The sequence below is a fragment of the Gossypium hirsutum genome, chromosome A10 (genome assembly GCF_007990345.1).
Source record: "Gossypium hirsutum isolate 1008001.06 chromosome A10, Gossypium_hirsutum_v2.1, whole genome shotgun sequence".
NCBI classification, from domain to species: Eukaryota; Viridiplantae; Streptophyta; class Magnoliopsida; order Malvales; family Malvaceae; genus Gossypium; species Gossypium hirsutum.
Window position 1 is genome coordinate 30,405,091 of NC_053433.1, and position 15,762 is coordinate 30,420,852.

Sequence of the window (15,762 nt, forward strand, 5' to 3'; positions counted from 1 at the left end):
TCAACAACTAAACCATATCAACATTGATCCATTTCTTGCATAGTAACTTAATTCAATCATATACCAAAACATACCAAAAGTGTTCACTTTCATACCATTCTAATTATACCAAAAGAAACCTATTTACAAGCATGACAAAATACTTATTGACATAATTTAGTAAAGTAGAAAATTGTACCAAAACAACCTATTTAGCCACATATACATGCCACTACCGTAAGAGACACAAGAACTACCAACTTCGATGGATAGTGTGAGCCGGTTGATTAATCCTTCCAAAGTGTCAGCAACAGAACTCTACAGAACAATCCACAAGAATCAGTAAGTTTACCTAAACTAGTAAGATCATAATTTTACATTCAATCTAACACAATTAGGTACAATCCATACATTATTAGATTTCAGGGTTACTAGGGTATAAACAACACGCGTAAATGCTTTCAGGGATACCAAAGTACAAACAGGGGCACGTATGTGTAAATAGAGGTGCCGAAGTACAAGCAGGGGCACGTATGTGTAAATAGGGGTACCGAAGTACAAGTAGGAGCACGTATGTGCAAACAGGTGTATTGAAGTACGAATAGGGGCACATATGTCCAAACAGGGGTACCGAAGTATGAAAAGGGGCACGTATGTACAAACATTCAATAATTAATTATCGAATTTTAACTAAGGAACTATAATGTATAAGTACAAATAGAAATTCATTTACCTATTAAAACATTATGAACTTACCTAATATTCAACTCTGAACAAAACGCAGGGGCTAGTCTGTTATTTTCCCTTTTCCTCGGTTATTGTCTTTTTTATTCAAATTTTGATCTATATAATAGTTAAAATACAATACATTAAGTTCATGCATATTCCACATTCCATTCAATGCATATAACCCTTAACTTTTCATTAATTACACATTTCCCTAAACTTTAATAACTTTTTAAGAACCAATTTACAACCTAATCTTCTAGGCTCTTAAATAGTCCTTATTATACATCAAATTTAGTACTAAATCTTGAAATTTTGATATTTAAACAATTTAATCCTTAAATCAAAATCTAACAAAAGTAACTTCACAAAACAACTAAATATCCTAATCAAAGCTCCAAACACATATTAATCATCAAGAACATTCAAGATTCATCAATGAAAACTTCTAAAATTTTTAACAGTTTCAAAAATGAAGGTACAAGCTAAGTTGGAACTAGTTGCAACGATCTCAAAAACATAAAAATTACAAGAAAACGGGTAAATTTGCATAAGATGACCAAAGCTCTCCTATGTTCTCCAATGGTGTTTTTTCGGCAAGAAGATGAAGAAATGAAGAAGAAATCTTTTTTTTTTAAATTTGTTTTTCCTTAATTTTACTTTATTTACAATTTTACCTTTAATTAAACATTTTTTTATCAATTTCCTTCTTAATGTCGTCCAACTTAAAGACTAGGGGCTTTTTGCTACATAGGTTCTTCCTCATTTAGTAATTAAACAATTTAATCACTTGAATGCAATAACTACTAAGTTTTACACCTTTTACAATTTAGTCCTTTTTATTTAATTAGCTATCCAAACGATAAAATTTCTTAACCCAAAATTAATACGATTATAATGGCCTCATAAATATTTTATAAATAACATTTACGAGATGACACAATAGAAATTTGTGGCCCCGAAACCACTATTCTGTCACCACTAAAAAATGAGCTATTACAACTATATTTTCTCAACCTATTTTATATTTAATTGTATATGGAAATTTCTCTATGAATTATACCTATCGAGCGTATCTCTTGCTCAACTTACCTTGTCCCTTTAACCATTTTATGGATTCATGATCCGTATGGATAACGAACTTATTTGGCAGCAAATAATGTTGCCAAACTTGTAGAGCTCGAACTAATGCCAACAACTCCTTATCGTAAGTTGAGTAGTTTAATAATGCCCCAGTTAGGTTGTCATTGAAATATGCGATTGACTTTTTTTCATGCATCAACACGACACCAATTTGAATACCTAAAGCATCACATTCAAGTTTGAATGTATTAGAAAAATTAGCTAATTTAAGAACCGAAGTAGAACAAAACTTCTCCTTTAAGGTTTGAAAAGCTTTTTCCTGAGCTTCTCCTCACTTAAAACCCATAGTATATTTAATAACCTTAGTTAATGGAGCGGCAATAAAGGAGAAATCCTTCACAAAACATCTATAAAAACTTCCTAAACCATGGAAAGATCTCACCTCGGTAAGTGATTTAAGAGTGGGCCACTCCGTAATTTCCTTTACTTTATCTTCATCGATATGAATACCTTGAGCACTAATTATAAAACCTAAAAAGATTAGTTTATCACAACAAAAGTGCATTTATCAAGGTTGGCAAATAACTTTTCAATTCTCAGAATGTCCAAAACGGATTTAACATGGAAAACATGATCATCTAAAGAAGTCGACTAATTCAGAATATATCAAAATATACTACCACAAATTTACCCAAATAAGGTCTCAAAACATGGTTTATTAATTGTATGAAAGTACTATGCGTATTAATCAAACCAAAAGGCATGATTAGCAATTTATATAAACTAAACTTAGTTTTAAAGGTTGTTTTCCATTCACTCCCATTTCTTATTCGAATTTGATGGTAGCCACTTTTTAAATCAATCTTTGTAAAGATACAAGCACCATAAAGTTCATCAAACATATCATCAAGCCTTGGAATAAGATGTTTATACTTAATAGTAATTTCGTTAGTTAGTCGACAATCGGCGCACATTCTATATGTACCATCTTTCTTTGGCACCAAAATTACTGGCATCGCACAAGGACTTAAACTTTTACAATTGTGACCTTTCGCCAAAAGTTCATCCACTTGCTTTTGTAACTCCTTCATCTCCTTAGGATTGCTTCGATAAGCTGGTTGATATGGAATTGTTGACCTAGGTACTAAGTCAATTTGATGCTCAATACCCTTCAAAAGTGGCAATCCTTTAGGTGCCTTTTCAAAAATATCTTCATATTCCTACAAAAGAGACACAAAAACACTAGGCAAAGAGTCACGAAGGTTAGTCAAAGATAAAAAATTTTACCTAAATTGGACAAGGATGCAAGGTTGTTTAGTGAGTAAGGCTCATCGCACATATTTTCCACTCGCATAAAATTTGTGAACCACTCTTTATTTCTAACAAGAGGAAGCACTCACCATTGGGCCATAATTAATTTTGCTATTTTCACCAGAGGTTTATTTTCTCTCAGCCTTGTTTGAATTGTGTCTTACTTTCCATAACCTTCTTACTGAACTCCATCATCCTAATTTTATCATTGTGAACATTTTTCGAATTCAAAAGGGCAAAAATGCATTTCTTCCCATGGAAAAAAAAGAAATATTGATTTAATTTACCATGATTAATAACATCACGATCGTACTACCATGGTCTACCAAGTAAGAAGTGGGCAGCATGCATGAGAATGACATCACATCAAACATCATTAATGTAAGTCCCAAGTTTAAGAGTGATCAAGCACTGTTTTACTACACGGACCTCCGAACCTTCGTTAAGCCATTGAAAATTGTATGGTGTAGGGTGTTTGCTACATGGCAAAGCAAGAGAATACACAAGGTAGCTGCTCACAACGTGAGCATAACTTCCACTATCAATGATAAATTAGCAAAGTTTACCTTTAATCAAACACCTCAAATGGAATATATTACTCTTTTAAAGATCATAATCATCCATCAATTGGATGTTGAAGATGCGCCTCACAACTAAACAACGAAAATGAGTTAGTGGTTCCACCAACTCTTTTTCACCATAAAACTCATCACCATCATTTACATCATCAATTAATTTGAGCATATCTAGATCGGTTTTATCTGAATCAGAGGTATACTCTCCTTATTCTTTGATAAATAAAAGGCTTGTGTTGGCACAATCACGACTATAGTGCCCGCACCCTTTGCACTTAAAACATTCAATATCACGAGCTCTTTGTTGTTTTGGTGAAGAAGTAGTAGAAGTGGGCTACTTAGAAGATGTAGAAAAAGGTTTTGTAGGAGCCCTACTTTTCCACTCAAAAGGTTTAATCTCATCATGTTTTGGCAACAATTTATTAGAAGTATAAGGAGGTTTTGAATCCTTGAAAATAGAATAAGAACTTATACCTCTATAATATTGTAATGCACCAAATGGACGAGATTGACGTTGTTGAAACTGCTACTCAATCTCAATAGCCTTGTGTATCGCATCCTCAAGATCAATGTAGGTTTAAAGATTAAGAGCATTGGCTATCAAAACATTCAAGCCATCTACGAATCGCACTATGGTAGTCTCATCATCTTCTCGTACATTTGCTCTTTGCATAAACATCTCTATCTCCTTAAAGTATTCATCAACTGATCGATTACCTTGAATAAGGTGTTGAAGTAATTTCTTAATATCCCTATAATAGTGAGGTGGGATAAAACGTTTCTCATGATTTGTGTTAACTGGTCCCACAAATCAACATCTCGTTTACGATTCCTTTAGTTGTTCAGTATAAGTTGAGTCCACCAACTCAATGCATAATTCGAAAATGCTAATATAGCCAATTGAACTTTCTCCTCCTCCAGACATCTATAACAACAAAACATGATCTCAATTTTAACCTCTCAATCACAATATGCATCTGGATCATTCTTCGTCAGAATGGTGGAATGTTGAACTTTGGTTTAGCTACAGAAGGCCAGCCTCGATAAAGGAATACCCAAAGTTTTATAAATGTGACGATATCCTCGTCTACCAGTATTAGAAAAAATACGAAGTTGTTCATTGTCCCTATCATCGTCACTATCACGAGTACGAGACTGTCGGTTTGAAGAAGTCTCCAAACGATCAACAGCTTGAGTTAGTATTTGAAATTGATTGGTAAGCTGTTTGGAAAGCTGATTAATGTTCTCCTATAGTTCCATTCGACACTTAGTCAAATTGGTCTGTAGTTTCGTTTGATACTTAGTCAAATTGGCCTCAAATGTATCACGTACCTCGTTCAATAGTTGATGTTGAAATTTTACCATCCCCACAATATTCTCAAATGTAACATCTTATTCTTTGTCATCGGATGGTATCTCATCATTGTTTTTACGATTACGAGTGTCACGAGTCATTGTGAAAGCTTAAAAAAATACAACACTCAAAAGAAAAATTAAGCAAACCTCACATTTATGCACTCATAAATAAAATTAAATTCTCAATGAGGTAAAAATTAATCCTGTGAGTCTTTTAAAAAGTGTCTATTTCAATCAATTAGAATGTATTAGAATCAACTAACAAAGCAAACCTAATAACATTATGAGTTCGAGGTGTTCCTGAAAACCTGAAAAGTTGTGAAGCAACTTGACAGTCTTCTTTTGAGGTGTTCCTGATTTTCAAAAATCACGAAATTTAAACTAAAGCCTTCTAAAGTAATGTAGATCTGATCTAAAAAGTTTTGGCATAAAATTCAACCCACAAAATATTTTTTTTTGTATTTTTTTACTCTTTCAAAATTTTTTTGTGGAAAAATATTTTTCCACTGAGAAATATTTTTTTCGAAAAATAGCTGGGTAAAAAAGTTTTTTGAGGCTATTTGCTGGAAATTAGTTTATAAGAACAAAAAAACACCAAAAAAGGCCCAAATTTGATACCAAATAATAAGTAATAAGGCGGATGAAAGTGGAAGTGGATCGTAAAGTTTGTCAAAGTCGCGGATTTGACTTAGGGCTCTAAACATTCAAAAAAAACTTGGCTTCTGGCACAACCTAAAATGCAAATGAATCCAAGTCAGATGAAAACCAAGAAAACAATTAAAAATCAATAACTAAGATGAATAAAATAGGATAATGAAATCTAAGGTTAGAATTATAAAGAAGAAATTAAAGAAGATAGATGGAAAGATAGAACGTGGTATGCGGAAGTCCTAAGAAGCCTTGGAAACATGGAGAATCCACAACTCCCTTCAAGCGGCTCTAATTTCCCCTTCAAGAAAGAAAACTTGGCAAGAAAAAGTTTGAAGATGATCCCCACAATCTGAAAATATTGTTAAAACTTTTCTAAAAGAAACTCAAGAGAAATTCTTGAAAAGAAAACTCAAACAGAATTTGTTATCTCAAAAGAGAAGTTGAATAATAATGAATTGTGTGATTTGTGTACAATGCAAAAGCCTATATATAGGCTATCTAAATAAAACTCTTAAGTATACTAGAACTCTAATTTAATCTAAACAAGAAGTAGTTTTTAAACTAAACTTTCTTGTTAACATAAATATCCTAAATAACTTAAAATACTTAATAATTTTCAAATTTTGAAATAAAATAATAAGAGGTGATAAATACAATATTGGGCTCATATATAATAAAAATTAAGCCTAAAACCTGAACCCAATATGTAACATCTAGGCTTGTGAGATCGATTGGGGTCTTTGAAGTGAAGTGCATAAGCTTGTTAACATTTTCCACATAGACTTGTCATAATAGATTGAAAGTTTAGGCTAAAGCATAAAAGTAGTCTCTTCTAATTCATCATTGCTTCAAAATCCATCGTCTTGAAGCTTTAACTTTTATTCTTAAATTTTTTTCGTGATAAAGTCTTGAACGAATAAGTTGAGTTTTGCCTTTAGTTGCTTGGATTTGGATCTTGTAACTGGGCCTTGAGGCAAACTAAGGCCATCTCTATTATGGTCTTTGAATTGGACTGAGTTGCTCATATCATAATATGTACCAATAGCTTTTATCACTTACCTTAATAACTTAGGTAATACATTATACATTATTTTTGTTTCTACTTTCAGAATGTCATTAGGTAGCCTAAATAGTTAATTTTGTTAAATATTTTGATTAAATTATTAATGTATTTTTTAATAACATTATTCCAACAAAAATAATATTTTCTTATAATTAGTTTGAATTAGTTCTTTTAAGAAAAATCCACATCGACATTTTAACCTAAATTATAATAGCCCGAAAATTAGTGGTGCCGAAAATGGTGGTTTTGGAAATCCGTTCTCGGATGATTGCGTTTGTAGATATTATTAATTAATTTAGCAAGTTAATTATAATATTATATTAAATTGTGGTCGGACGAATTTGTTAATTGGATCGTTAGTTAAGGTACAAGTGTTTGGACCCTAAAGTTAGTGGTGTTAGAAAATGAGGTATCGGACCTCGATTTCATAAACCAAGCCCATAATTATTTTTGTTAAATATATACGTTGTTATATAGGTGAATTAAATTAATTGAAGGACCAATTAAGGAATTGAACCCTTTTTAATTATTCAAACGGTGATGGGTGATGTTGGAATCCACTCACGTTGGTTAATCATGTGTAAAACTTAAATTAATTAAAAATTAAGTAAATAAAGATAGGTTAATTAACTTCTAAGTTTAGTATAAAAGTTAAATGGTGGAGTTGTCAACCTTATCTGTCATCTTCTTCATCGAATATTCATAAGAAACATAAGGAGCTAGGGTTCATAAATTTCAAACTTTCGGCAATTATAAGGTATGCTTAATGAAGTCTTTTTCTTGAAATCTTTAATGTTTTTGAGGTTGTGGGAGCTTGATTTAGCTAGCTCTTGTACCAATTTGTAAAATTGATAAAGTTTTCAAAAGTTTCCATTGTTGAATACTTGGTGAAATTGGTGTTAATTGATTAGGTTTTAAGCTTAGATATGAAAAAGAACTAATTTGTAAAGTTTAATTATTAGTTTTGAACATAGGGACTAAAGTGTAAATATTTCAAAATTGATATGAAATTTATATAATTATAGGCATTAGAGGGTCTTAAAAGAACGTAATTGAGACTGATTTTGAAATCGAAGCTCAAATTTGATAGATATGGTAATTGAGATTTTAAGGACTAAATTGAATAAAATGTAAAAGTTTAGGGGACATTCAAAAGATGAAATTGAATTGATACATTCTTATAATAATTTTTTATAAGATAATTGGAATTGATAAATTGAAATGAATAATTATAGATTGAGATTTGAATCAATTGAAAGATAATCGACAAAAAAGAGAAATTACAAATTAGTCCGTAACACTTTGTCTATTGTCATTTTTGTCAGATAATTTCATATGGATCTTACTATTTTATTTTATGTTATGTTTGAATTATATTATAATGTCTGTTAATTTAGGTTGATTTTAATTTCAATGCTTTTTGGCATCAAACGGACTAAATTGTAAAATTCAAAATATATGGTTAACATGAATAGATATATGGCATCAAATTATGTGAAATTTTTATAAGATTGGAAGATGTGTATATGATTATGTTACAAGGTTAAGATGTATATGAATTACTATTCGATATATGAAAAGTGTGATATATGACTACAGAGTTTAAAATGATACAAAAAAGAAAAATGGGTATTGTGATCAGGGATTAATATGATGCTTCAAATCCAACATATGTTGCGGATTATCTGAAGCTAATGTTAGTAGCATTATACTAAGCTAGTGTTAGCAACCCAAATACGTCAATTTTTATGAACAAATGGGTGTTGCGATCAGGGAATAATTCGATGGTTTGAGGTCCAATGATTGTTACAGATTCTTTAAAGCTAGTGTTAGCAACATCAAACCAAGCTAATGTTAGCAACCCTGATCCGAAGCTAATGTTAGTAGCCCAAAAATGTTAGTTTATGTGAATAAATCAATTTTGTGTATCTAGGTTCAATTTACTAGGGTTCTCCAGGCGAAAACATAAATAAAAGCGATAATTAAACGAAAGTGAAAAGATAGAAATGGAAATGCTACTATATAGAAATTTAATGGTTGGAATGAAAAAATATATATGAATAAAATTATATGCATATGTTATAAGTTGAGTAAGAATTTATTTATATATGTCATATGATGGAATTTTAAATGTCTATATTATTGTGTTTTAAGCTTATGACATGAAATTGAACTAACTTATTTGATGTATTTGTTGAATGTACATGAAAGTGTAAGATGCCAAAGGAATGTCATGTTTGTACCGCTATATTTCAATTGCTAAATTGTTGTAATGTCGAGGTAAGTTAAGTAAATTTCATATGGACTTACTAAGCATTCAAAATGCTTACCCGTTGTCTTCCTTTTCTTTGTAGATTGTCGATTTGCGGAACATGTCGATTGGATCACCTTGAAGCTCACATTATCCAGTCATTTATCGGTAGAGTTTTGATTGTTTTAAGTCCGGTTATGTGGCATGTACATAGGTGTTTATATATGTTAGGTTGGTTTGTTAACATAAAATGAATCTAATTAATGCTTGATATTTGAAAAGCTATTCCTTATATGTGTATATATATATGTATGATTAGGTAAGGTGTTAAGACTTTAGGAGTGGTGATTGCATGTTGAATATTAAATGACATGTTTAATGATGATATGGAATGGTTAACTATGTGGTTGAATGGTTTAAGTTGGTATAGGTTAAATTGAAATGATTTAGTGCCAAATTGGGCATATTGGATTGATTGATTTGGTAATGGTTATATGCAATTTTTGAAGTGCAATTTCGTGTACTTTATATGTAGGTTATTTTGTGCATTTATGCACCAAATCAAGTGTTTGGAGATTTTGCTTGAAATAGGTACCAATAGGGGTGAGCAAAACTCAATTTGATTCGAAAAAATTTAAAAAAAAAATTAAATTTTGAGTTAATCGAATCGAGTTATTCGAATTATTCAAGTCAACTCGAATAACTCAATTTGGGTTTCAAGTTCAAGACGAGTTGAATTTCACAATTCAAATAATTCAAATAATTTGAATAATAGATTGATGTAAATACCCTTTTGTTTTCTGTCAACTTTGAAAATAAGCAAATTGATCTCTCACAACAAAAATTATAAAAAAAATTCAAAATAATTTTTAAAATTCAAAATATTTATAAAAATTTCAAAATTTATATTTTTAAAAAATATATATAAAAATTCTAAAAAATTCTAAAAAAATTCTAAAATATATAAAAAATTAAAATTTTCAAAATTTTCTAAAATAATAATTTTGGGACCTAATTAATTATTCAAATTTATCACACTTAAGTATCTTATTTTTTATTATTTTGCTTGGAAATTTTTTTCAAATATATACTGTTTCAAATTTATGTGCTCTAACATGAAATTAATTATATTGTAACAATATTTTTATTTGACATGTTTTTTTTAATTTAACTTGAACAATTTCACACGATTCAATTCGAAAAAAATTCAAATTGAGTTAGGATGATAAAATAGGACTCGTGAACTCGATTAACTCGAAACTTTTTCACTCAATTCAACTTGATTCGATCTAAAGCTCACTCTTAGGTACCAAGTGGCCTAATTTTTACCAAAAAAGTCTATGTCAAGACGTCGTCGCAACATAAGCCCGCAGAATGTGAAATCCTGATGTCGAGAGGCTGGACATCGCAACGAGACATTTTGTTTGGTGAAGTAACAACGTCAACCCGGAATTTTCAAAACTTTGTAATTTGATCTTATTTCATATTCAGATCAATAAAAGAGCTTTCGTAAGCTCGATTAAGACTCAGGTTTATTTGTGAATCATATTATGAATGTGTTTAAGTCGTATATATTTGTTTGTTCGATATATTTACTGTATTTTGATAGAAGTTGCTCCAACAATGATTGTAGCATCTTGTAACTCGAACCTGACGATCGGGTTGAGTAAGAGGTGTTATGTAACACCCTAAACCTGGCCTAGACGTCCAGACCAAGTTGGAGAGTTACATCATTCGTTCTAAAAGTCATACTATCATAACATAATCAAATTGAACCAATAGTCACATAATATTCATCACAACAATAATTTAAACATATAACATTCATAAGTCCATAACATCATAAAACATAAATCCCTAATAGTAATGCTAGAAAGAAACATTAAGTGTTTGACCGAGCTTCCGCGACATCGACCCGTTCTAGACTGATTACCAGCTGAAATCTAATCAATAAAAGGGTGAGTTGTGAACTCAGTGCGTAAAAAAGGAATGTAATTCAACAACGGTTACTTATAAAGAAATTTCCAGTTCAGAAATTCGGTTCAACATAGAAGCATGTTCAATCCAGATTCAGAGTAGAGGTGTTACATATATGTACATATACTATTCCAATTCAGATATAGTTCAGATCTGATTCAGATGCAATATTCCTATTCCCATCCGCTACACACCAACTTCGGCCATCCCAACACACCACTATGGACATTTAATGCCCATCCATCCCTGCACACCTACGACACTTTCACAGAAATGCAGCTTAGCTGCTAGATCAATATGCGGCAAGCCCCAGAATCAAACTGATACTCATTGTGGCATAGCCACGATTTCAGTACAGACTCATTTTCTCTTCACAATCTCCCATCACATGTTAATGTAGAATGCAATTATTTGTAACACATGTTCAGTCATTTTAATACATGACATAATTAATAAAATAGTTCAGTATTAGAGTGGTATTACATTGCACATTAAAGTATGTGATTCATACATCAGTCTCAGTGTATCAGACAGTTCTCATATAAACAAATTCAACCATTCATACATTGAGGAAACCAATATCTAAGTTTATCAACATTCTCGACCTCAGAAACAGTTTCTTGGACCCAATATCCTACCACACGGCCTGGGCAAATGCCCATGTGCCTTGGCCGTGTTGTTTTTAAGCATAAACAGTGAGTTACATGGCCTGGGCACACACCCGTGTCCCTGGTCGTATGGATTTTATACTACAAACAGTGAGTTACACGGCCTGGGCACACACCTTTGCCCCTGGCCGTGTGATTTTTATACTACAAACAGTGAGTTACACGACCTAGGCACACGTTCGTGTGAACCTTGCACTAGCATGGCCACATACGGCCTAGACACATGCCCATGTAGTTGCCTGTGTGGCCTTAATTCAGTAAACAGTGAGTTACATGGCTGTTCACACGGCTTGCCACACGCCCGTATGGCCCATACGGCCTAGTCAAACACCCGTATGCCTGGCCATGTGGCGTCGACAGCTACCATTTTTTGCGATCCAAAACTTGCAAATTAAGGTTTCCGGTACGCACCTTATTTCGTTTTGATGGAGAAGTAATACGGAGACTACCCGGAACCTAAATCATCGTTCCACAATTAATTACACTATCAATCCCAACATTTAGCAAGATCACTTATCGTTAAAAACATGTCAAAAGGGTCGACACAATTCTATTCTAATTCGCACACTTACTTCGTACAAAACAGGAGAAATCAACCTAACACGGTTGATTATCGTTTTTTGCAATATCCTTGCCTAAACAAAACAGCCAATCTAGTGTTTAACAAAAGATCAACTGAACGAGCAAAGTCTCGTCTTTGACAGAAGAATGTTAACAAAATAGAAATCACAATGAAAGAAAGTTGCAAACTTATGCAAAATTGATGTCACAGGTAACAAGACCTTGCAATCACACAAGATTAATTGTAAAAGAAGAAAGAAGAAAAAGAAATTAAAAAGAAGGAAGAACAACAAAAATTAAAGAATCAAAGTTTTAAAAGAAAGAAAAAAAAAACAAGAACGATAAATTTTTCTTAGATTGATTTAAATTAACAACCACCCTTCCCGACATTTGCAAAATTATATTCCTAATGCGTACGATGGAATTCGAACTCGGAACCAACAAAATACAAACAGATGCTTAACCAGTGAACCAACAGGCTCATTCTTGTCAGCATTTCACACTGAATTGAACTTAATCAGGGAATGTGGGCTCATGGGTTTATTTAAAAACACAACAAAACCTTCAATGAAGCAACTCAAACTCCAAACCTTAAAACCAAAAGTAGTGTAACAGCCCGATTTTGGGGCTAGTCAGAATAGTGGTCTCAGGACCACAAATATGAAGTTTAAGAAATTATTTTATTATTATTTTAGAGTCATAGCATGTTTATATTAGTACATGAAAAATTAGGTGAGTTAATTTTGACGTTTGTGAGCTCAATTGCGAAAAAGGACTAAATCGCATAAAGTGCAAAAGTTCTATTTTGATAGCTAAAGGTGTTATTTTATTAGAGAAGAAAAATTTGGAGATTTTAAATGGTAATTATACCCCTAGAAATAGAGTGGTTGGCCATAGGAGACATATGTGGTCAAAAGTTTCAAAATCTGTTGGGTTAGGTGACCAATTTTGACTAAAATAGAAATAAAATAAAAGAAGGATGATATCATCCCTTACTCATCTCTTGTATCCACCGAAAATTAGCCATGAAAGGGGGTTTGAGAGCTTAAAAATTTTCAACAACTTGAAGCATTCACAAGTAAGTGATTTCCATACCCTTTGTTGATGATTTTTGCATTTTTGAGGCCCTTGAAGCATGAGCTTTCAAATGAGGGTACTATCTTCCAAAATGGTTGAAGGTTTAAGGTTTTTCCATGAGAGAATTTAGGGTGTTTTTTGAAATTTTATGGAAGAATATGAGTCTTAGTTGTGTAATAGACAACTTTTGTGAAAGGTGTTACCATGAAAACACCTAAAGGGACTATTTTGCACAAGTTGTAAAATAAGTGATAAATGTGTGAAATAAAGAGAATTTTGGGTTGCTATAAGATTAAAAAGAGTTCAACTAAGCTTAAGATACGAAGAAATTTGATAAAAATCAATTTTCGAGCATAAGGGTAAAATGGTTATTTTGTCAAAGTTTAGGGGCAAAACGGTCTTTTTACCAAAGATGTGAATTATTAATTGCTTAATTTTATTTATTGATTAAATGAGTCCATTTTTCTATTTTAAATCAAGAATTTCCAAATCCAAACCTAGACCGAGGAAAAGCCAAGCAAATTGACTAGTCGTGTACGTTTTGTAATCCGAGGTAAGTTGTATGTAAATAATACAACTACATTGTTATTGTATGTATTGAATTGTATTGAGTTAATATAGCATGAATTGTTTGGTTGTGAAATTGAAAATGTATAATGATAATTGAGATAGTGGAAATTCCGTTGTAACCTTAGGAAGTAAATCGGATATTCATGCCATGACGTTTGGGTCATTTGTTTGTGAGCTAGTGTAAGACATGTCTGGGACATGCATCGGCCACATTATGAGAGCCAGCGTAAGACCATGTCTAGGACATGGCATCGGCATTGAAACGAGAGCTAGTGTAAGACATGTCTAGGACATGCATCAGCCTCGAGACGTAAGCCAGTGTAAGACATGTTTGGGACATGCATCAGCTACGAGATGATAGTCAGTGTAAGACCGTATCTGGGACATAGCATTGACTTGAGATATGAGTCAGTGTAAGACCGTGCCTGGGATATGGCATCGGTACCTTACCCACGTTTAAGGCTTAATGAATATCCGGTAGTATTTCGAATGGTTCAACGGTGAGAGTTATGTTCTTACGTTAATAAGGAAAGTATAACCGTGTTGTGAGTGGTACAGGTACCTAATTGGTACGTATGAGATATGAGCCCTATATATGTAACTTGTGATTTGTATGGATGGTAATGAGTAAGTTATACTTATGCCTACCTTGGTATTATGAGCATGTTGATCATTGATATATTGTTGTTGTATATTTACTTATATGCAACTTACTAAGCTTTTACTCCCTTTCCTTTCCATTTCCTTACAGTGCCGCCTATTTAGTTTAAGGATCACTGGAAGTCAGAGATATCGATCACACTATCAACCGAAGCATTCGATATAGTTTGATTTATATTTTGATTATGGCATGTATAGGACTTAGACTTTATTATTTTGTGTCTTTGAGATTTGGCCAAATGTGTTGGCTTGGGTTGGAAGCCTTTCAATTTGTATTATGCCTTGAATGATGGCTAACATTCATTTTGAATTTATAAAAGATGCATTATCATAGTGGAATGAATGTCTATTGTGGCTGATTTGATTTTAGAAATTGTGCTCGTTTTAGTATTGGTTGGAATTTGTATGGAAATAGGCAAGTAAGGGTGGCAATAAGGCTTGGTAAATAGCCTTATATTGTCCACACGGATAGACATACGGGCTTGTGTCTAGGCTATGTGTGACACACAGTCTGCCTCATGGGCGTGTAGTTTGGTTGAGTGTCCCCTGCACGTAAAAATTTCAAGTCAGTATGCATGGTAATAAACACACGGGCAGAGACACGGCCGTGTGTCTCAGCCGTGTGGATGGCACGGCTAGCACACGGGAGTGTGCCTTGGCCGTGTGACATCATGAGCATGTTGACGTCAGAAATAGGATGTCCATGTCTTTACACACTGGTTAGGACACGGTTGTGTCGTGGCCGTTTGAGGGACACGGGCTTTTGACACGGGCGTGTGTCTGGCCGTGTGAAAACCCCTGTAGGTGTGAATTAAAATTAATTCTACACGGGTGTGGGACACGGGCGTGTCCCAGGGTGCTTAGGCCGTATGAGTCATACGGGCCATCAGCACGACCATGTCGAAATGATCACACGAGTGTGTTACTCTTCCACATGGGTGTGTGCCTTGTTTTAAAGGCAAATTTCTTAAGGTTGGTTTAAAGACTCGGAATGGTTCCGAATAGTTTTCAACGATCGATTTGGGGCTAGTAGGCCCATAATAAGAAGTTTATAGTAGAAATTGAAAAAGTTTTAAATTTGCACCAAGTCCCGGTGACTTGAGATAGGTTGTATGCATGAAACCAGGTTAGGTAACGCCTTGTACTCCGCCCCAACATGGGTTACGGGTATAGGGTGTTACAAGTAGAGCACAGTACCAGAAATACTGAAATTAGTTACTGCAAATTCTCACAATTAAATTCTTAAAATTTTGG